This window comes from Carettochelys insculpta, chromosome 1 (genome assembly GCF_033958435.1).
Source record: "Carettochelys insculpta isolate YL-2023 chromosome 1, ASM3395843v1, whole genome shotgun sequence".
Lineage (NCBI taxonomy): Eukaryota > Metazoa > Chordata > Testudines > Carettochelyidae > Carettochelys > Carettochelys insculpta.
Window position 1 is genome coordinate 197,131,606 of NC_134137.1, and position 24,393 is coordinate 197,155,998.

The 24,393-nt window shown below is 44.7% G+C and overlaps 1 protein-coding gene across 1 annotated transcript in view; it reads right to left on the reverse strand.

The window, feature by feature from the left end:
- ROBO1 (roundabout guidance receptor 1) overlaps positions 1-2,919 on the reverse strand; it is a 1,118,017-nt gene extending 1,115,098 nt beyond the window's left edge. The window contains exon 1 of the mRNA XM_074997703.1: positions 2,687-2,919. The gene's annotated coding sequence lies outside the window, so the exon portion shown is untranslated. The remainder of the gene's footprint in view (positions 1-2,686) is intronic.
- Between the last annotated feature and the right edge of the window lie 21,474 nt (positions 2,920-24,393).

The following is a 24,393-nucleotide window of genomic DNA, read 5'->3' on the forward strand; positions in this document are numbered from 1 at the left end:
CAATGGAAAATTATTCAAAATTTGCTAGTTAACTCTTTAACCTTTAAAGATGCCCCAGGGTTTAATGAAACACTTTCAAACTTAAAAATGTACTGAAAACTATCTAATTTCCTTATGTTCTTGATAGATAAGTTTATAAAATAAAATTTAAAATGCTTCATTACTGTACGTTTACTTTTTGCAGTTCTTCAACTGAGGCACTAAAAAGCTATCTTATTTTTTTTTCAATTGTCAGTTTAACCTCTGGATTCCAGGAGTTGTAAAGTGTGGATAAGAACTGCAGCGAAAAAGACTTCAAATGAACTCTTCCACCTATATTAAGTCACCTAAACATTTCCCATGCCATAGGTTTTTGCAAAAGCTTCGTTTCACAAAATCTAAATCTGATGCTGTGTTTAAGTATCCATCTGACTAAATTATACTGGACTCAATCCTATAGCCACTTAAATTAAGAAGAAAATTTCCATTTACATCAAGAGTATGAGGATTAAACTGGGATGCCTGCAGATAGCTTTGTTGTGAAGAGTCAAAGTATTTAATGATATAAAAAAGGGAAATTCTGAAGATGAGCTGAACAATCACATCCAACCAGCTTGCAAAGGGGTGCTTACAAGTAAACCCTAACTGATTCACATTTGAGCTGGGACAAAATAGAAATATTATTTCTGCCATCCTACATAATACAGCACCAAACTATAGGGCCTCAGAGGGACAACAAATGATTGCGACCAGTTGTATGTCCGATCCGAAACGTGGCACTCTCTCTTTCTGTGGTTAGGGCTCCCGAGAGCTTCAAGGGCAATGCCATTGAAGAGCCAGCCAGGATCATCCCCCAGGACCCAGGTGTTCCTGGGAAGCCTGCCTCCTGTGTACCAGCCAGGCCAGATGCACAAGGGGGAAAGTCAATTACGAGGCCGTAATAATGACGATCAAGCTTTCATCCCCTTGCTAGTATTGCAGAGACACTGCCTCGGTACTGACACCCCGCTGCAGCGGCCGCAGTAGTGTGAGGCAGGGGGCTCTGCGCCACTCCGCTCCCCTGAGCGCGGGGCTGCCTGGCAGCTTCGGGCGGGCGCTTGGCCTCTGTCAACTGGTGCATTGCACCTGTCGGCGCCGCGGGGAGCCCGCCAGCCTCCCCCCGGCCTCTTGGGTGGGGAGCTCAGCCCAACACAAAAGACGCCTGCGGGGGGGTGGGGGGGTCTTCCTCGCCGCCGCGTGCGTACAAACGGCGGGGGGGGGGGCTTGAGGCAACCGCGGGCTCGCTGGAGAGCCGCCCCCGAGCTCGCCGCTGCCCCACAGGCAGGCGCGCGCTCCCCTCCCGCCGCTGCTTGGCGGCAACCGGGGAAACTTCCCGCCGCGCGGCGGCGGCTTCCCGCAAGCCCGGCCGAGCGGGCGCGTGTGCTGCGCTGGGGGGGGCGCCGCCGGGGAAGCTTGAGAGCAGTTCCTTCACCTGCCTGGCGGCGGCGGGAGCAGAGCCCCTGGGTGCCCTCGCCGCCTCCCCGCATCCGCGCCTCGCCGCGCTCAGCCGCTGCCCCCCTCCCGCCCCGGCACCGAGCGGAGCGCAGAGCCGCGCTGTGGGGAGAGCGAGCGGCTCTGCGGCACTGCAGCAGCGGCAGCAGCTGCTGCGGCCAAGCCCGAGCGCTGCCTCCCTCCCCCGCTCCCCGCGCCAGCCCGCAGGGGTCTCGCTCCATTGTGTGCGGCGGCGGCGCGCCCTGCAGCCCCGCCGCCGCCTCAGACAGGGGGACGCTCGCCCCAGCCCCAGCCCCAGCCCCGAGCCCTCCCGCAGTAATTCCGCCGCGCTCCCCTCCAAGCAACAAGCGTCCCAGCTCCGCGCGTCGTGCCCCCGGCCGGCGCACGGGCAGCTGGGGGGAAGGCAGGGAGGGAGCCTCTCCTTTGATCTCCCCGGGCTCGCAGGGTTCGCCTCCTGGCCTGCACAAAGCGGCCGCTTGCCGCGGGGCGGGGGAGGGAAGGCAGCGATTACACCTCGAGCCGGCAGGGGAGGGAGGACAGCAGTGGCCGCACACCAGAGACAGTCGCTCGCTCCCAGGCACACGAGCCAACTGACCGCATAGGAAAGTACCAGGAAACGCCCCCCGCCACCCTTGAACGCCGCTCCGGAGTGGAAGCGCTGTAGCGCACTGGCGCCCGCCTTCCCTTTCTAAGCCCGTCCGCTCGCCCCGAAACCGGGCACCCCTGGCGCAGACCTCTGCAAAGTTACCCCGCCAGCCGCGGAGCCAGTAACTCCAACGCCAAGCGAAACCTCGCCTCGCCTCCCGGCTCCGCAGCAGTAGCGGGGTGGAGGGGACAGGCAAAGCTGAAACGCCCCGTGAAATCGCCCTCAACTCGCGGTCGCCCACGCGCTCGCACTCAGACACGCCGGGGAGGACGGAGGCTTTAAAACTTCTTTGTTCACGAAAATCAGGGACTGTAACGCCGAAGCCCCTCGCCCCGCGAGCTGCCAACTTTGAGACAATACACAAACCTTCGGTACCTGCAGAGGAACTTGTTGGATGGCTCCGTGCCCTAATTCTGCGTGAAGGATTAGGGTTTCCTTCTTTGAGCCGTCCCTTTTTCTTTTAGAAACTGTTGAGCTATTTTAAACCTATTCCTGAACGCAGCATAAGTACAAAACAATTACATCCCTCTTGTACTTCTCATCCACTGCTTTATTATTTGGGGGACTTACCCTGTGAGATAAGGCTTTCAGAAAACTAGCAGTTCCATGATTCAGTCCTTCCAACTTTCCTTGCATAGAAAGACCCTTTTTTTTTGAGTTTAAGAAGACAAGCTGTTCAAGAGACTTAAATATAAAAGGGGATGAAATCAGATTTCTTCTCAATATCAGGACCCTGGAAAATCAAATCCTTCTTCAGAAGAGAATTCTTTCAGACCCGTTATCTGTATTACTATTAATGCGCAGAGCAGAAGGCATTGCATGCAAATAGACCCAAGTATGAGCTTCTATTGGTGGCTGTAGAAGGCCCCTGGGTCCTACTGCTCTGGCTCTCAGAAACTGCAAAGCAATATGCAAGCAGCTTTGGAGAAGGAATTCTTTGGAGGGAATTGGGAAGGGGGAGGAAGAGGAGGCAGGGGATATCTTGCTTAATTGATTCATTACTTCTGGAATTATAATACATGTTGCAATGGTTAACCAAGAAAAAGCCTCATTAAAGGAATACCCTGCAATCTCCCCTTTCATATCTGCTTTTGCAATGACACTGTACAGGATGGGTCTGGAAATCTGCTGGATTTCAGAAGAAAATTTGCAGAGCATTCACATGAGTAGGTTTTATGTTGGAAAAACTTTCCATCCCTTGTCTGGTTTATCCATCATTCTTATGTTCTCTAATTGCTAAAACTATTTACTGGAATTAATCAATTTGTTGAATTCCACTTAATTACGCCTTCCTCTTGCTAAGCTTTTTAAAGGCACATCTGTTTTCCCTGTATGAGAAGGAAAAATAAATTCCATACAAAGGAAAATAATTTCATTTAACTTTGAAAGCTCTAATGAAGAATAGATTTAGTATATCAACAACTATCAAGAATTACAAGAGAATTAAAAATTGCTCCCATTTTACAATGCAAATATATTGGTAATTCATTTTTAATTAGGTATGCACTATCTCTTTTAACAATTAAACACTTATCCTAGTTAAACCCATTGACATACCTAGGCAGAACTCACTATATTTGACATCAACGAAGGGTCCTGTGGCACCTTATAGACTAACAGAAAAGTTTAGAGCATGAGCTTTCGTGAGTCAACTCACTTCATCAGATGCTGGTCCTGGAAATCTGCAAGGCCAGGTATAAATAGGCCTTGGGAGGCAGACCTATCATTGCTCACAGACAACCTGCCAACCTAAAACAAATCCTAACAAGCAACTATACATCGCACCACAGTCACAGGATTAAAGGCCTTGGGAGGCAGACCTATCATTGCTCACAGACAACCTGCCAACCTAAAACAAATCCTAACAAGCAACTATACATCGCACCACAGTCACACTATCTCAGGGACCCATCCATGCAACAAACCTTGTTGCCAGCTCTGCCCACATATACACACCAGCAACATCATTACAGGACCTAACCGGATCAGCCACACCATCGTGGGTTCATTCAGCTGCACATCTACCAATGTAATTTATGCCATCATGTGCCAGCAATGCCCCTCTGCCATATACATCGGACAAACTGGACAGTCTCTACGTAAAAGAATAAATGCACACAAATCAGACATCAGAAATGGCAATATGCAAAAACCCATAGGAGAGCACTTCAATCTCCCAGGACACACAGTAGCAGACTTAAAAGTAGCTATCCTGCAGCAAAGAAATTTCAAGACCAGACTCCAAAGAGAAATTGCTGAGCTACAATTCATCTGCAAATTCAATACCCTCAGCTCAGGATTAAACAAAGACTGTGAATGGCTGGCTAAATACAAAAGCAGCTTCCCCTCTCTTGGAGTTCACACCTCCCGATCTACAGATGACAATACAACTCAGCCTTCCTGACTGAGCTAATCTCATTATCCCCAGTCTTGCTCTGGCCTATTTATACCTGGCCTTGCAGATTTCCAGGACCAGCATCTGATGAAGTGAGTTGACTCACGAAAGCTCATGCTCTAAACTTTTCTGTTAGTCTATATGGTGCCACAGGACCCTTCGTTGCTGCTACAGATCCAGACTAACACGGCTACCCCTCTTATATTTAACATGTAAAAGATAAAAAAAGTTTAAGTATTAATAAAATAGTAACATAAGCCATTATAACAACATATTTAATATTGGCCGAAAGTCTTACCTGACAGAAGCATTATTCTGTTGGGCTATGTCTACACTTGCTCCCTTCTTTGAAGGTGGAATGGTAATCAGCCTGAATGGAAAATACTAATTAAGTGCTGTTATGAGTATGCAGCACTTCATTAGGCTGATTGTCCTCATGGCAACTTCAAAGTTGCAAACTTCAAAATGCTGGCATGCCATGTAAGGGAGTAAGGGCACTTCCAAGTTGTGCAGGTACTTTGAAGTTCCTGCGGCTACACAGTGAGATTAGAATCAGCCTTGTTATATTTAACACAGAAATATAAATGTTGATTACCTGTGGATTTAACAAATATAGAGGAATCCACATGTACAAATTCAGCATGGTATATATAAAATAGCTAAATATCTGTGTGAAAGCCAGAAATTGTCATACCCATTTCAGATGCTATAAGAATTAATGACTTATGTCTCTGAGAGTGGTTTAACAGATAAATTGGGTGCATGGTTAAACATCTGAATTATGATTATTGCTCTGTAGTGAAACAAAACAAAGAGGAATAAATCACATTGCTGCTCATTACCACAGTTAAATGAAATTGCTTGATCAATTATCACTCTGTGGATAATTCTTTGATGCAGGCAGAACAAATACATAAATTATTAAATAAAAATGAAGCATTAATGAAGCACCACAAGTATAATACTATCTATATTACACACACACACACAAATACACACACACATTCCTATGTATATATATTAAATTAAGTTATACATAATGTATGTTTTGCCACATACATTACACCCATCACTAGGAAGAGTATAAATGACATGATGGTTTTCATTATTCAAGTCTGAAATATGTTTCTTAAATATTTAAATGTTTAAGACAATAGTTTCTGTTTTCTAGATGTGTGAGAATCTCCTTGTTTCATTATATTTCCTCAGGGAAATTACTTTTGGTTTTTTCATCTTGGAGTAGTTTTCAAGGTCAGTACATGTAACAACAGATGCCTATTTCCATCTTGTCCCTTGGAACATGATGATAACTTTTTATTGTAGTTCATGGAGACACGTAACATCTGTGGAACTTGCAAACAAACCATGTCCCTCATCTTACCAGCATCTCTTTTTCTTTCTTCTTGCAGTCAGTAAAGCATTCAGTTCTAGGTAGCTAGGTAAGCAGTTACACACGCATTTGTGCAAAATGAAATATAGTCAATGATTATGCAACGCAGTGACTTTATTCAGCTTAGGTCACAGACTAAATATGACATGTATATGGACATGTCCGAAGTGTAAACTTTCATGCGTGATTCAAATGGAAATTATTTTATTTTCAAAGAAGAATATTTTTATGATCCAGTAAATAGTGTTATTACTTAGTGTCAGCAAATTAAATAATGTACTAATGTAACTTATATCTCTTACCAGTGATGTGGGCGAAGATAGATTCAGTAGAATACAGATTGATATTTAGGTCCTGAGAAGAGATGGAGTGAGCTCAGGTGATCTTTAGGATCTTTCTGACGTAAAGTGCAAGTGAAATTAAAACCAACTGATGGCTGTAGTTATACTGTAGACAGAAGTGCTTTGGGTTTTTGGTTTTGTTTTGTTTTGTGTTTGGGGGAGGGGGAGGGGGATTGGTTGTTTTTTCTAATCTTTGGAATGCTTTCTGTAATAAGAGGAAACATGATAAATCTGACAGTGATACAGTCCTTACTTCCTGCGTCCCAGAGCACTTACGCACATCCTTAACTTTAAACAAGTTTACCCAGGGCTGAGCTGAGAGGCTTAGAACTTCACCTCCTAATGGAATTTATTTTTAAAATTTCACAGGTGCTATTTGTAAAGTGATGAATTATACCTGAATTATAGAACCTGATTAAGCTACTCATGGCTATAAGTCATTTCTGTACTACACTCTAGCTGTCCACAAACCAGGAACTAGTTGGGTGACTTTCATGGTAGGCAACCTCACAAGAGCTTATTGTGCACATTACTTCATGCCTTGAAACAGTTTCCTGCATGATAAAGGGGATGGACTCTAAAGTCCTGTCTGTTTTATCTCTGTTCCCAGTCCAACTCCCAGCCTGTCCATGGCTTTGTTTGGAACTAGTTCCTCACTGACTCTATCCTTTTGGTTGCAGTTCCTGGGATAGCTTTCATCTCATTGACCACTAGACCTGACCCTCCATGTCTCTGTTCCTGAAATTTAAGCATGTGCTGTGCTGTATCATCACCTGAATTTCCTCCTAATTCAGTGCCAAATGCTGAAATAGTCTATTTTGAAATAAACTTGAAATAAGCTATGCAATTTTCACAGTGCAAATTGTATACTTTATTTTGAGTTTAGGGTTCTGTGTAGATGTAGGCTGACAGTATACATACAGATTTAAGGGAAAACCACTTAATGAGTTTATGGATCTCCTAAACTGGAAGGAGCTGAGCTAGCTATCTTTGACTATGTCTACATGACAGCCTAAACTCAAAATAAGCTATGCAATTTGAATAGTGTAAATTGCATAGCTTATTTTGAGTGTAGTTCAAAATAGGCTATTTCAGCATTTGGCACTGTCTCTTTTGAAACATTCTTTCGTCCTCCTGCAATGAGGACTGCAAGGATACTGACATAGAGCCCCTGTTATTTTGAAAACTATTTCAAAATAATAACCACATATCAAAGACACATAGAACTATTTTGGATTACCAAAGTATCACAAAATAGCTCTGCTGTGTAAATACAGCCTTTGTAATAGTCAAAATATGAAAAATGGGAGCAATTAAAAGGTAACAGCTATTAGAGGCATGTGTTCTGCGCTGACTTGCACCTTATCTAATCATTTATACTAGTGCAAAATGGAAATAATTCAGTACCCATACTGATTTACAACCACTATTAATTGGTATAAATTACTTCTGAATACATTGTCACAGAAATGCCCGCTTAACCATGGCTACCTAATGTGTATATAAAACCATTAGCAGTAGAGAAGGCCAGAAATTGAGGAAAAAAGGTGTTCTGTTTGGGAAATTAAATATTTTGAAATTTCTCACAGAAGAGATATTTTGGAAAGGAATCATTTCAGAATAACTGAAACATTTTGTTTAGAAAATTTCAAAGTTACATACCACTAACCAATAAAGCTCTGAATGTCTCTGCTCAGCCATGGCTACCAAAGTTTGCAGTTACCAACATCTATGTCAAAGGGCCTAGAAGCACTGAGAACCCATCTCAAGATGGGGTTTCCAAGATTTCAGGGCTGGCAGGCAGGCAGCTATCTCCTACGCAGAAAGCCTGGAGACTCACAGTGCCCAGAATGTCCTAGTTCTGTGGCAGGGAACCTGCAGTTCCTGGATTCTCTAACCCTGGAGCAGTCTGTGTGATGATCTGTCCACCAGCAGGGAACTGCCAACAAGCACGATTTCATTCCTATGAAATGTTTTCATTTTACGTTAACCAACTGGCAGTTTCCAATGGGGGAAAAAATGTTCTTTCAGAATTTCTGGCCAGCTTTAATTAGAAGAGTGAGAGAAGATATAAAGGATGAAATGCATTAAGCTTCCTAACTTAATCACAGCTGAGCCAGAGAATACAGTCCAATGAACTTCCAAGTGTCTGGTGACATTTGCAGTGTGTATAAGAAAGAATTGTCCAAGAAGACATAGCCCTAAGTTAGGAGAAGCAGCCAGAGAAGTCACATCAGCTCTCTGAGTGAAGGTGTATGCCTGATAGCTGTGAGAGAACTGTGCATACTCCTTGCTGCTTTGGGGTGATCAAATAGCAGAGTCAATGAAGATTGCTTTTTCTATCTGCCTCTGCTTAGGAGACAGCAGATTTTGCTTTCAGTTGTGGAAATTGTCACTGGGATTCCTGCCTTTGACACCTTCACACGGGACTAGTTCCTTATGCTGTGCATGGAGTTACATTTTAACTACATTTGAAGTCCACATCTGATTCAAAATACACCAGCTCTCCTGATCAGTTGATTTCCTGCTTTGTGCATATTAGAACTGTAATACAGGGGACTGTACTGATTATTTATTAGCTACAAAACAAAAAAGCAGTAGCACTTTAAAGACTAACAAAATAGTTTATTAGGTGAGCTTTCGTGGCCTGAAGAAGTGGGTCTGTCCCACGAAAGCTCACCTAGTAAATTATCTTGTTAGTCTTTAAAGTGCTACTTGACTGCTTTTTTGTTTTGATAGTATGTAGACTAGCATGGCTCCCTTTCTGATACTTTATTAGCTACAGGTGGAGATGAAGATCTAAAGGGGCATGGAAACTTCAAGTCTGAAGGACAAGCATTTTCCTGATGCTTTAGTCTGGTAGCTAATATCAGGGGCCGTTTCTACACAGACAAGATCTGCCAGAAGAACGGTGCCTTCTTCCAGAAGATCTGAGCATCTACACATGCAAGATGCTCTTTCGGATTTCTTCCGGAAGGTGCCCCCTCTTCTTCCAGAAGAAGGCATGTGTAGATGTTCCCAGACTGCTTCTTCCAAAAGAAGCAGTCCTTCATGGCAGCAGCCTGCTGGAGAGCAGGGCTGCTCTAGACACCCCCAGCGACCCTCGACGGTCCCCAGGTCCTTGCAGCCTTTAAAGCTGCAAGGACCCGGAGACCCTATGGCAGGAAGCTGAGAGTGTGAGAGAGGCAGCTCATGCAGGGCTGCCTGCCACACTCCCCTGCAACTCTGCATTGCCCAGTGAGTCCAGACCTGCAGCGATGGCTAGCCGGCCACCACCCCACACTGCCCAGGGGAGCCCCAGGAACCCGGACGAGGGCAGCCAAGACCCCGACCAGGGTCCAAAATGGAGGGCCCCCTCCTGGACTGAGCCAGAGCTCCAGGACCTCCCACCCTTCCTACTGGGCCCCCCCTGCTGAGGGACCCCTCTGGCAGTGGCCATGTGGTATCCCTTCTGGGCTAGGCCTGCCTGCCCCCAAGCTCTGCCCCCTCCAGATTGGCGCCCAGGGTACCCCGAGCTCACCAGCTCCCTTCCCCCCACTGGTGAGGCAGGGTCTGAGGCAGGACTTAGCTGGAGTACGACGGCCCCGACAGTGAATGTGCTCACCCCGAACTGCTGCCTGATTGATTGGTAGCTGTCTGGGGTGGCCAGTTTCCATATGGTGATGGTCATGTGCTTCTCCGGGGACAGAGCTGCCTTCATCCAGGTATCCTGGTGTCGTAGCATGGGGGCGAGCCAGTTGCAGATCTCCAGGAAGGTCTCTTTCTTCATCCGCAGGTTCTGCAGCCAGCGGTCATTGTCCCACTCCCCCATGACGACCCTGTCCCACCAGTCCGTGCTGGTGGCGTGGGTTCAGATGTTCTGGACCGGTCGGAGGGGGGCCAGCAGGGGTGGTGGGGGTTCAGAACTCATGGGCCAGGGCCTCTCTCTCCACAGGAGGCTGAGGAGGGTGGCCAGGAGGATGGCTAGTGTGCAGATGAGGGCAAGCCTGCTGTCCTGCAGCTGCTGGAGGTCCATGCCTGCTGGTGGGCTGGTGCTGGACAGGGATCTGGGTCTGGCTTACTGTGCACAGATGTGGCTGGCCTTGGCAGTGTTTGCAGGGAGGGGCTATTTGGGTGGGGCCCTTTAAGGGGCTGTGTGGCTGGTGGCACTGGAAGGGCTCCCTGGCTGTGCGACCCCATCCATGTTGTTTCCTGCCCTGTTCTTCCAGAAGAGTGGCAGTGCATATGTAGATGCACTCTTCCAGAAGAAGACGTGGCTCTTTCGAGGTCCTGTTTGATGTGTAGATGCATTCTTCTAGAAGAAGATATTCTGGAAATAGCCAGGCTGTTTCTACACATGCCTCTTTCCTCTGACAGTAGCATGCCAATGAACAGCCCAAAATATGCTAATGAGGTACATATGCAAATGCCCAGCACCTCATTAGCATAAGGTCACATGGTTTGGAGCCCGGAAGATGTTCTTCCAGACTCCAAAACAATGTGTAGAAGCGCAGCCCCTGGGATGGTCTTCTGGAATGAGGACTTCTTCCAGAGGACCCCCCCAGGGACTGTGCTTCTACACGTTGTTTTGGAGTCTGGAAGAACGTCTTCCAGGCTCCAAACCACGTGACCTTATGCTAATAAGTCTCCAGGAATTTGCATCAGCACCTCATTAGCATATTTTGGGCTGTTCATTAGCATGTCACTTTCAGAGGAAAGTGGCATGTGTAGAAACAGCCTCACTGAGGTGGTTCCCAATCTGTAACTTTCTTGGTACTCAAGAGAATCCAAGTATTCTTTGCAGGGAGTCACTTTCCTTTAAAATCCCAGTCCAAGTGTGCTGATCTGTGTATGCTGCAAAATTTAGTTATTTAATTTGCTGATAAGGGTGTGATTTTTGCATGTAGGAATGTGTGAGTTTGTGAGATTTCTAAGTTCCCATGATATGTTGCTGACTGGTGATTGAGATGGAGCGCGTTTGAGTGGAATGAAGAAGAAATGTTGCCGTTTTGGCTTATATTGTGAATATTCCAGTACTGTGTTTTTAAATGTATGTCAAGGAAATATTAAGCTTTGACTGGGTACTCTAAACTGCAAATAGTCCAATGTGAGAAAGAGGTTCAAAAATCACAGGTAAAAATGATCATGGATACAAGGTGGAGAAGAGTGAAAGAATCAAGGATATGGTCAGTTAATGTTGTTGGGGAAAGATAATTGAAAAAAAAAGCAAAATGAGTTAGTGCTAACCTAAGAGGTAATAAGGGAAGAAGCAGACCCACTGACAGGGGTGGCAAAGGGGCTCCTTGGTGCATGTAGGGTGGGACCACCAATGGCAAAGATGGTTGGATGGGCATGTGGAAGCCCTGGCTGTGCCAAAAGAATGCATACAGCAGCACAGTCAGCAGCTTGCTGGGCACCAAACAGTGCAGGCACAGCACCACCCATATGTCAGGTGGACAGTGTCCATGCAGGTGTGGCTTGTGCATGTATGGGAGCCCTCTATCCATTCCGCTCTGGGGCCTGGAACTGGTTTTGGTAGGCCAGGGAATTAGACCTTTTAAAATATGAATGGAGGAGAAAGAAACAGTAGAGGAAAAAGTGTCTGACTGTGAAATGAAGAGGTCCATAAAGATTTGAAACTGGATGAGCCATTACACTCCTTGTTAAGTTATTCATAAGAGCAAACAGAAATGAAAGGGGTACAGACAATCAATAAAACATAGTATCTTGTCAATAAAGAGGCTGTTGAAAAGCTGACATGAAACACACACAAAATTTGAATTTATACTAATCATCAATTCTATATTATATTAACTTATGTCTTAAAGGAATTAATTAATTAACTTAATTTTGAAAACTGACAATTATTTCTGAAAAGTCACGAAGCACCCAGGCATTAACAGTATGAAAAAGAAATATATCAGTATTTATTGAGCAATACTGGTAATTTTCCAACGATCAGCATCCTTTAAAACTATGGTTATTGATTATTAATAGAATCCATATTACAAGAAAAATCTGCCTGGATTATGGTGACATAGTAACACCACCATAGTTAACGCTGCATATAACTTTTTTAATTTTAATAAGGCTAAACTATTGTGAATTTACACTTCCTGAACTGGATGATTGATTTGAAATATATATTACAGTTTATGAACAATTGGAAAATGCTAGGATATTTTGAAGGGTAAACAACTTAATGTAAGATTAGAATTAAATATTTCAAAAAGCACATGATCAATATTTTTGCAGCAGACACTGTCTTTTTCAGACCTCTTTTTAAAATGTATGGCTGGGTCTACACAGACCCGTAGTGCCAGCAGCTTCATGGAAATGTGCAGTCTCACAATTGCAAATGACTGCTCATTAGCATAATAATGTAGCTAATTAGCATAGCCACGCAACATCTCCTTGCCAGCTACGATTGCTGCCAGCAGTAAATAAGTTGTGTAGTCATGCCTCTGCCAGCTAAAACCCCACCTGTCGCCAGTCCCTTATGCCTGAATACTGAAATTGTGATTTTGAATTGTGATTCTGTGTTTTTAATTAATCAAATGCAGCATTCTATTATTAACTTTCCCATGGTCATACTTTCACTGTAAAGCAGAGCTACAGCAGTATTTTAATGTTTTAAATGTAGACTTGGCCTGTGCTATTGGCCCTCTTACACCTTGTACAAAACTAAACTTGCCAATCGCACAACCACATTCTCTCAATTACTTCCATAGATATTTGTGACAGGTACACTTAAAAAAATTCTTTCCAGTTAGAGAGATGTTATGGTATTTGTAGGTATACATTTTATTTAAAACCAAAAATACCACTGGTAACTCTGGAAACAAAATTAGTTATGTCTGCCCAGTGTTATGTATTAAATCTGAAAGGGAAATAATCTTCCCATTCTATGACAATTTTGTGTGAAATGCAAACAGAAGTTCCTTCTGAACAAAAAGTCCTTGGATTCTGGCTTGTGTATTCAGTGCATGATGGGAAAAATTGGTACAGTCTTAAGATGCACGATGGGAAAATTTGGTAGAGTCTTAGGTTGTAGTCCTTGCAGTTTGCTGAGGGAAAGGAAAGCCAGAGTATGAGCACAGCACATTAGCCCTCGAGAAACTAGGAACAAATTGCTGAGCTGAATCATATTATAAAGTGGTATTGGGATTAGTCAGACTGACCCCACTTTCCCAGTCTTCCCCATGCCGTTGAGAAAATTGGGGGGAAAAGTTCATATCTGCATAATTTAAACACTTGTAAAATAATTCTTGTGAATTTGCTTATATTTTAAACCTCTGATTTTGGGGAAATATCTATTTGTATGTTTGTTTTTAAACACAGTAGGAAAGCAACCAATTCATAACTCCCTGCCTCTTTCCCCTCCCACTTCAACCATAAACTAAATTTCAATAGGTCCACAGTACAGAGTAAATACATAAAAAAAAGTGAATAACTATTAGGGCAAATTTTCAAAACTAGTATTGCTGCTAAGTGGCCGCTCATGGTCTTAAAATTATATAAATGTTTACATATTTATTGGAGTGGGACATAAATTATATACTGTGCTGAAAAAATATAAAATATGAAATTGGTGTTGAATTGCTGACACACAACCAAGGCTAGATTAACTCTTCTGGGGCCTTGGGCTATTAGATTATGTGAGGTCTCCTAGCCTCTGAGGTGGGGCTGAATGAGGGGTTCGAAGCGTGGGAAGGAGCTGTGGGTTGAGACAAAGGGTTGGGTTTGCGAGAGGGTGAGGGCGCTGTCTGGGGGTGCAGGCTACGGAGTGGGGCTGGGAATGGGGTGTTTGGGATGCAGGAGGGGGCTTTAGGCTGGGGAGAAGGAGTTTGGAGTGCAGGCATTGGCTTAGGGTAGAAGGCTGGGGTCTGGGGTCTGGGTAGGAGTTAGGGTGCCGGAGTGGGGAATGGAGCTGCAGAGTCTAGCAGGGAGCTAGAATATAGGAGAAGGCTCAAGGCTGAGGCAGGGAGTTGAGTACAAGTCCCTGGAGTCCTGGACCTGGAACAGCTCCCGCTTGGTGGAGCAGGCTTCAGGAGGGGAGAGGACAAGCTGCATTATATGCTGCCTGCATTCACCTGCAGGCAGTGTTCATCGTAGCTTCCACTAGTCATGATTCCCAGTCAATGGGAGCTGTGGGAGCAGAGCTGAAGGTGAGGGTAGGGCATGGATGGAACTTCCTGGTACTTGCAGGTCCAGCCCAGGAGTGGGAGGAAGAGAGTGACAGTGGGCAGAGACAAGAAACATCCCATGCCAGGCAGGGCTGGAACTGAATGCAAGTGCTTTTGTACCTTCAGCTCATGGCCCTGGGTTAAGAGGCCACCAAAAGATGTGCAATTTTGGTGGCCCAGAGATCTTTTTTTAATGGTCCTTGGGCTGTAGCCATCAAAGTCACTGCATTAATCTGCCTGTATGTACAGCAGTATGAACAGAGTGGGTTCTTCTATATTTTAATATGCAATAGTATTAAATGTAATATTTTTTATCAATTTTAAATGACAGCAGCACTTTATACACTGACATAAATGAATGTTTTCATGGAAATTAGATTGATCTGTATCACAAGCTTAAGGTTGATACATTCTAATCAGCCTGTAGCATTGGAGTTTATGAATTGAATGATAAAGAAAACAAATGATAAGCTCTTGAATAAAATTCTAAACTAGCAGTGAAAACAAAAAATAAAACTTTACCAGGCTTGAACAAGCCTCACCAAATTCTCCATTAAAATAAAAATTGTTGCTGTATAGGGAGAACTATCATGGACTGTCACCTGTGCTGAGTTAAATGACATTTTAAAAAGAGATGTCTAACTGTAAAAGGATTTAAAGCCTACTATCACAGTCAGTGCTGGACACTTCAGTTGCCTTAAATGGAAAAAGGACTGAAACTTGTATGATTATCTTGCTTGCCATAATGAAATATTTTGGGAGGGAAAATTTCGAGTGCTAAATGTAATCTGACAGTTAAATGTACTTCATCTCTTTTTTTACTACTAACCCATACTTTCATCCTGTGACATAAAAGAAGTATTTAACTAATCTAGAAAACAAAACATGGAAATCACTTCAGCTTTTATAATAATGTAGGTGAAAGTTAATATTGTTCTTTGATTATATTGGAGGATGATAACTTAAGAGGAAGGTAAAATGTTCAGCCCTTAGATAAAATAGTTACTCAAAACCCAGCAATGTGTAATCCTTGGTATACTCCCCCTCCCGCAGAGTTGTACACATATTATCACTGAGAATAAATATCATCATTATCTGGCTATGCCAAAAGAAGGAAAGGAGACATTGATATGAGTTTAATTAGCCACAGCTTTATAATGCGATGTCTGGGACTGCCTGGCAGATAACAATATATAGAGTTTAGGTACCTTCCCCCTGTGTTTATTTCATAATTACCAAAGGGACTTTTATCTGCTTCCCTCTTTTTCCACCCCTGTCCTTCTAGAAAATCCATTGTTGGGTCCTTACCATCCACACCTACCTCACAGGAAAGGTTAAGATGGGCCATAAGAATGTGGGGACAGGGTTGGCTCCCTGATGTACTGATCATAGGATACCTGGCCTTCATCCGTTCCTTTAACGAACACCTAATTTTAAGTCTTTTCCCAAGCCATCTGGTCACCGTATACCTTCCCTGTGGAGTACCTGCACTGGACATTCATCCTACACTTAAATAACAAGTTGTGACGTGTGGCCCACCATATATTGCACTGCACATGAACAGAGCCTTTCCCAAAACCCACTGTGGGGAAGGCAAAAAAAACCTCAAAACTTCTCCCAAACCACTATGGGGGTAAGGGGAAAATTCATTCCAACTCATCTAAAGAAAGGGCAGCTAGTGTAATGCTCACAGCAGGTGTTGATCCAATCACTTAATGGGGAGGGAGAGTAGGTTCTGGCTCAGTTTTGGTCTGTGTAAAGAGGCAGGCTTCCAGCCATGTCACTCGATAAATATATTAGAAGTAGGAGGAAGACCAAGGATAGGGTAGGTCCAATTCTCAGTGAGGAGGGAGAAATAATATCAGGGAACTTGGAAATGACAGAGGAGCTTAATGACTTCTGTGTTTTGGTCTTCACCAAGAAGTCTGATACAGAAATGCCTAACATAATGTATACCAGTGCGAATGGGTAGGTTTAGAGGATAAAACACACACACAAAAAAAAGAATGAGTTAAAAAATTACTTAGGAAAATTAGATGTCTTCAAGTCACCATTTCCTGGTGAAAAGCACCCTAGAATACTCAAGGAGCTGATGGAGGAGGTATCGGAGCCTTTAGCTATCATCTTTGAAAAGACCTGGATGTCCGGAGAGATTCCAAAAGACTGGAAAAGGGCAAATATAGCACTCATCTATAAAAAGGGAAAATAGAACAACCCAGGAAACTACAGACCAGTCCGTTTAACTTCTGTCCTGGGAAAGACAGTGGAGCAGGTAATTAAGGAATTCATCTGCAAACATCTGGAAGAAAATAGGGTGATAAGTAGTAGCCAGCCTGGATTTCTAAAGAACAAACCATGCAAGATCAATCTAATAGCTTTCTTTGACACAATAACAAGTCTTGTGGATAAGGAAGAAGTGGTGACTGTGGTATACCCAGGCTTCTTACCAATAAACTGGGCAAATACAACTTAGTTGAGGCTGCTATAAGGTGGGTGCATAACTGGCTGGATAACCATTCTCAGAGAGTAATTTTTAATGGTTCGCTGTCATTCTGGAAGGGCATAAAAAGTGGGGTTTAGCAAGGTCTCTTTTGGGACTGGTTCTATTCAATATCTTCATTAATTATTTATATATTGGCATAGAAAGTACAGTTATTTAGCCTGCAGATGATACCAAACTGAGTGGGCGGGGGGCGCTGCAACTGCTTTGAAGGACAGGCTCATAATTCAAAATGATCTGGAAAAACTGGAGAAATGGTCTGAGGTAAACAGAATGAAGTTTAATAAGGACAAATGCAAAGTATTCCACTTAGGAAGAAACAATCAGTTTCATACACATAGAATGGGAAGCGTCTGTTTACGGAGGGGTACTGCGGAGAGGGATTTAGGGGTCATAGTGGATGACAACCTAAATATGAGTCAACAGCGTGATGCTGTTGCCAAAGAAGCCAACATAATTCTGGGATGCATTGATAATAGTGTTGAGATCAAGACATGGGAAGTCATTTTTCCAATCTACTCAGTTATGCATTAGGCCTCATTTGGAGTATTGTGTCCAGTTCTGGGCACCACATTTCAGGAAAGATGTGGAGAAATTGGAGAAGGTCCAGAGAAGAGCAACAAGAATGATTAAAGGTCTACAGAACATGAGCTACGAGGGAAGACTGAAAGAACTGGGCTTGTTAAGTTTACAAAAATGAAGATGTAGAGAGGACATGATAGTGGTTTTCAGGCACCTGAAAGAGGGTTACAAGGAGAAGGGAGAAAAATTGTTTTCCTTGGCCTTTGAGGATAGGACAAGGAGCAATGGGCTTTAACTGCAGCAAGGGGGTTTTGGTTGCACATCAGGAAAACTGCCTAACTGTCAGGGTGGTTAAACCTACCTAGAGAGATTGTGTAATATCCATTCCTGGAGATTTTTATGATCAAGCTAGATAGACATCTATCGGGGATTGTCTAGGTGATACTTGGTCCTGCCATGAGGGCAGGGAATTAGATTCGATGACCTCTCAAGTTCCCTTCCAGTTCTTGAGTTCAATAATTCTATGATTCAAACTCTGCATTCCCAGCAGATGAGTCAGTGACGTTCTGCTCCTTTTGCAGCAGTTTCATCTTGCCCAAACCTCACCCCCCATCCATGCAGAGACATATGGATAAATGTAACTCTCATACAGATGTGCATTTTGAAAAGACAGATCTGCGAACAAGATGAAAATTAATAGTCAATACAATGGCTTTGGACTGTATTTTGTTGGATTCAGGTTAATATTTGTCATTCTAAAATCTCAGTTGTTCAGCATATGAACAGGAGACGTAAACTTGCTAAAAATGTCTTCTGACATTTTACTGCTATCTTGGAAGCTTTACAACACAATACAGAATGAAGGTAAAGGTTAGAATCATAAATAACAGAACTTTTAGTGGCAATTGTTTTAATGTTTGTGAACCTAAGATGGCTAACTCAGTTCAGATTCAGTCAATACTCTGAGATGGTTTTGTTATTGACTTCAATGCAGGGTTCCAACCCAGATAGCTAACAAATGGACATTCATCATGCTAACACAAATTCATACTATTTTGACATTTTTCAACTAACAATACTACTGGCCTACGTCTACACAAGAAGCCTGTGTCCACAGAAGTCACTGTCGGAAGGGATTTCCTGGAAAAACTTCCATTGACAGATCGCATCTACACATAAAAGCAGAATGAAAGAGCAGTCTGCTCTGTTGACAGAGAGCAGCCAGACAGCCTGGACCTCTCTCAACAGAACGGCTGACTGGAAGCTCTGAAAACACGGCTGCCTGGTAAACTGGAAGCACCATCTGTCGACAAAAGGTCCCCAAAGCATCTACATGGCTGTCAAGAGAGACGTCATATCTGAACAGGGAGAGGTATAACGCTCTCAGTGGGTGTGCCAGGGTTTGTTGAGAAACAGTCAACAAAGTGCATTTTGCATGTCGATGCTCCATGGCTTTAGCTGACAAAAGCCCAGTTTTGCTGGGAAAAGCCTCTCATGCAGACATAGCCCCTAGCAAAGATATTTGAGGGGTAACTACTCTAAGACCTCATAGGAGCAAAAGCTGAACATCACTCAGGATCCAGTGAAGTGCTTTAAGTGTGTGCTTAACTTTAAGCACATTGAATAATCTAACTGAAGTCAGTGGGACTACTCACATACTTTAGTTGAAGCACATACTGAAATAATTTATTGTATCAAGATGAAAGTGCTTAGTATCTTGCAAGATCTAGCTCTCTATGGGCTTGTACACTACTGCCTTCCTTAGAAGGAAGGATGGTAATTAGGGTGTTGAGAGTTTATTAATGAAGTGCTGCCGTGCATAGGCAGCACTTCATTAAGCAAATTCTGCCCCGCGGCAACTTAGAAGTTTAAACTTCGAAGTACTGGCACACATCTAGCTGCAGCTCACCCGCCGGTAACTTTAAGTCCCCTTACTTCTCAAGGAACTCCTCGAGGAGTTAGGGGACTCTGAAGTTGCCCTGGCACTTTAAAGTACAGGCGGGTGAGCTGCGGCTAGATGAGTGCTGGTACTTCAAAGTTTAAAACTTCGAAGTTGCCACGGGGTGGCGGGGGGCGGGGAATGGAATTTGCTTAATGAAATGCTGCGTATGCACGGCAGCACTTCATTGGTAAACTCGCAACACCCTAATTACCATCCTTCCTTTGAAGGAAGATGGTAGTGTAGACAAGCCCTATTAGTTTTTAAAATGTAAATGTGGAATGTGAAGCAATAGTGAATATTGAGGGTTTTTTTTAATTCGTTGATCTAACCATTTCTATATTATTCTTTAGTCTTCATTGCTTCACTCTGTGTCTTATTGCCTTTTTCTGTTCACTGGATATATAATATTCACATAATTCCAAACTGTTTTTTTTCATAATAGAATACTAGAGCAGAATAGGAGAACATAAAGCAAAAAATTTGCTGTAGTGTTTATGTTAATTGACTTTAAGTGTTCTTTTGCTTTCTGGTTATTCAGCAGGAGTCTCTAAAGTTTAATAAAGCTCAAAACATTTAATTTTATTTCCTAAAGGTATTGATTATCTGTTTAAAACTAATAGTGTGATCTATTACCTTTGCCACATTGATTCAGTGAATTATTTTAAGAAATTAAGAGATGTGCAATAGAAATGAATCTTAATATAGTGCAAATATTATTTCCTGAATTACTCATGTCTGCTTTACAAAAATATACAAACTTTAAAACTTTATCTCATTACAGAAAGAAAATTAATTGCTTTCCAAGCAAACAAGATACTTCCTTCAGCATTATACTAGCATGTATGTTTCTACTTCTTGATTTTATTTCCAACACAAGTTTAATTAAAGAAATGAATAACAGGCTGTTTCTTAAAAGGGGAAAAGAGAAACTTTAAGAATAATACTTTTTTAAAACAGATTTATCAGGGACTTTCATTTAATTTTTTTAAAAATAATATTTTGTGTAATGAAAATAAAAAGACCCTTTGAAGTCACAATGAAATAAGAAAAAAACTTACAAAGGAAGGTAATTAAAAGTCAATATTGATCATGTTATAGAATAATATTTTACATTTATTTACTAGCTAGTGTTTTCAGGAAAAATTAGAAAGTAAAACCAAAACAAAGAGAAAGTGAAATGAGCCATTACAAGGAAGACAAAATAATGAAGTAGAAAGCATTTCATCAAAACAAAAATACAGTGTGGAAAATTGTCCCAGTGCAATGTCTTGAATCTCAAATACTATTTCATCAGGCCATTAACACCATTCATATGTACCTCTCTATTCCACAATTATCTGTTAAAGTCTAAATGTAATCAAATCTATAGACTATTCTTCTTTCTTAAGTTATTCTTTCAAAAGCTGCCATGCTGCTTAATGTGATGCACTAGTTGTCCATCTTGCAATGTAATTTCCAGTGTTGTACATTGGTACCAGTAATAGCACTCCTGTGACTTGTAAATGCAATCTTGGGCTTAGGGAATAGCTGAGTCAGGAATAAAAGAGAAGTCATATTATTGATATTAAGCTAATAATTAAATGTATGCTTTCTGAAATCTCTAACATTTTGGACACTCCATAACTTATGTAGCATGGAGTAGGGGTATTTTCTATCTCAGGCACCTATTTGTATCTTTAATGTCTACATTGGATACACAGACCAAGTCCAAAGCATCCATTAAAACCTCTTCTAGTGAATTAGCTGGAGCTGGGTACACCAGGAAAACATATTTTGTTCAACTGTTGACAAGGAACTCCATCTTGGTTCCACTTCCTTAAGAATACCTCTTGCAGCACCCAATGCCTAAAACCGTCAGGCTACATCTACACTAGAGAGGTTTGTCGACAAAACCTGTGGAGCGTCCCAACTAAAAATGCATTCAGTCAACAGTAAATCAACAGAGTGCGCATTTGTGTTGACAGACTTCTGCCTCTCCACCGTGAGGCAGAATGCCTTGTTGACAGGTTCTGTCAACAAAAAAAAAAAACGTGTGGACGCTTGTGTCAATAGAACAGTCCTTCATGGTGCTGGCCAGGTGGCCGGGGGGATGCCCTGTCCACAGCAATCACAGCACTATGCTCTCTGCCTCTGGCAATTCTTAAAGGTGCAAGAAGCCCTGAAAACCCAAGACAGGAAGCTGAGAACATGTAAGCAGCAAAGCCATAAGCTGTTGTTCAACCTGCCCTCACAGCCACTCTCCAGCATCTCCTCAGGCCATGGCAGAGAGCCAACACCCCTGCAACACCCCGGGGACCTCCAGAGAGCTGGAGGTGGGGTCCCATGAGCTCCATCAGGGCAGCAAATGCTGGGAACTGTACTGGACCAGGCCCAACATTCAGGATCTCCTTGGGTTCTGGGCTGAGCAGGCCAGCCTCCTCAGCCCTATTCCTAAAAGGAGAAACACCCCAGCCTGCTCCCCACAGCCCTGGTGGCATGGGGTCACCTCTTCTGGACAATGGAACAAGTCTGGGCAAAGGTAAAGGAGCTGCACCAGGAATACACCCAGGCCCAGGAGGCAGCCAGGAGGTCAGAGGCAGAACCCGCAACCTGCCCCTACTATATAGAACTCCACCGCTTGCGGAGGGCTAAGGACTCCTCCCCACCCTGTCTGAGGAGGTGCTCCCCAATCATTGGTGGAGCCGAAGGAGCAGCAGCCTAGGACCCAGCTGGAGCCAGAGGGTGACAACCCATTGTCGGCCACTGAAGACATGATGGTGATTGCCTTGATCTCGGCCCCTCCTCCAGCCACACCATGTCCAGAGAATCCCCAGACCAATTCAGGGGATGCTCTGGTAAGTTCCCTGTGTGTCACACACGCCAGGGGCCAGCCACACAGGCTTTGGCTTGATCCTGGACACATCAGCAAGGAGTGCAGCTGCCAGCATGTGGGCATGCCTGCAGGTGAGTCAGCACCCGCTCCTGCAGACAGAGCTGCAGGGCCCCAGGGAGGACTATGCTGTGCCTGGAGCATCTACCACCCATGAAAGGACCCCTCTGTGGCCAAACAACTCCCCTTGGCCACGAGCCTGCGGTGGCCAGCCCAGTCCCTGAGCTGCTGGGGATTCCCTGTGTAGCAGGTCCCAACATGCAGTCCACAGATGCCAGTGTTCCTCAGACATCCCTGTGCCTCAGCCTGGGCAGTGGTGGCTGCTGCTCACGGTGGGTGGGGGGCAGCCATGGGTCCGGTGTTGTATGAATGATTCACAGTTTCTCCTCCTTGTCTTCATTACTGCAGCACTAACTGGAGCTTGAGCCAGGCATACTGGGACCAGCACCAGGACGGACTGGCACCTCGCTGCAGCCTGGGTGGGTCTGTGTCTGCAGTGGCCATCACCATTGCCCTGTGGAAGCTAAGTGACCTTCTGGAGCGGCAGCTGCAGGAAGACTGAGGCTGCGTCTACACGTGCATGCTACTTCGAAGTAGTGGCACTAACTTTGAAATAGCGCCCGTCACGTCTACACGCGTCGGGCGCTATTTCGAAGTTGAAATCGACGTTAGGCGGCGAGACGTCGAAGTCGCTAACCCCATGAGGGGATGGGAATAGCGCCCTACTTCGACGTTCAACATCGAAGTAGGGACGTGTAGACGATCCGCGTCCCGCAACATCGAAATAGCGGGGTCCTCCATGGCGGCCATCAGCTGGGGGGTTGAGAGATGCTCTCTCTCCAGCCCTTGCGGGGCTCTGTGGTCACCGTGGGCAGCAGCCCTTAGCCCAGGGCTTCTGGCTGCTGCTGCTGCAGCTGGGGGTCCGTGCTGCATATACAGGGTCTGCAACTACTTGTTGGCTCTGTGTATCTTGCACTGTTTAATGAAAGTGTGTCTGGGAGGGGCCCTTTAAGGGAGCGACTTGCTGTTGAGTCCGCCCCGTGACCCTGTCTGCAGCTGTGCCTGGCTCCCTTATTTCGATGTGTGCTACTTTGGCGTGTAGACGTTCCCTCGCTGTGCCTATTTCGATGTTGGGCTGAGCAACGTCGAAGTTGAACATCGACGTTGCCAGCCCTGGAGGACGTGTAGACGTTATTCATCGAAATAGCCTATCTCGATGTCGCAACATCGAAATAAGCTATTTCGAAGTTGGGTGCACGTGTAGACGTAGCCTGAGAGTGCAGGGGTGGGGATTGGGACCAATTTATCTCCTGCCTAAATGCTATTATCAGTGTCTGGTGGGACCAGCTGGCCCAGCCACCCATGGCTGATGCCCCTGCTTCCCCCACCACTGCCATGCCTTCCACTCCTGCCTCCACCAGCCATCCCCTAAGGGGTGTTGGACCTGTCACGGTGGCTGATGACCATAGCCACCTCCTCTGCTTCCCAGGCCTCTCCTGCCATGCCCACTTCCTCTACCCCCCGCCCCAGAACAGCCCACCCTCCCCACCAAGCCCAACCCTGCTGTAGCCCCACTGCATCCATACATCCCAGTGCTCCCAGCCCCAACCTAGCCTGATGGGGATGCTGAACACGTCAGGAGGGGATTCTGGGGCCAACTGTGCTTGGGGTCCAGCTCCCCCATTGGGCCATGGCCCCACCCTCTCCTTGGATTGATGCCCCCAACCCCTGTCCCAAAACCCTCCATCCAAGTTCAGATGCCCCCCAGCAATTGTCCTGGACCCACTGTATGTAGTTAAAGTGCACTGCCCTGCATAGTTTGTTATGGCAAATTTTATTTTGAACATCTTCATCTTTCTGTAAGTAAACCCCACCCCTGTGTCCATCTTTATTAGGGAGGGGTCAGGGAGCACAGAGGGGGCAAAGGAAGGAGTCAAGGTGGAGTCGGGGTAGGGCTGCATGCCCGGGGTTTTCACTGGTGGTGCTCTGGGGATGGTCAATGGCAGAAGCTCTCCCACAGAGCCTCGCAGATCTTCAGCGCACCCTGATGGGCTTGGTGGATGGGAGTCGCACCCATCTGTTTGTAGCAGTGGCTGGTGTCTGCTCCCTGAGACCAGGAGGAATGTCTTCCCCTTCCCCTCCACTATGTTGTG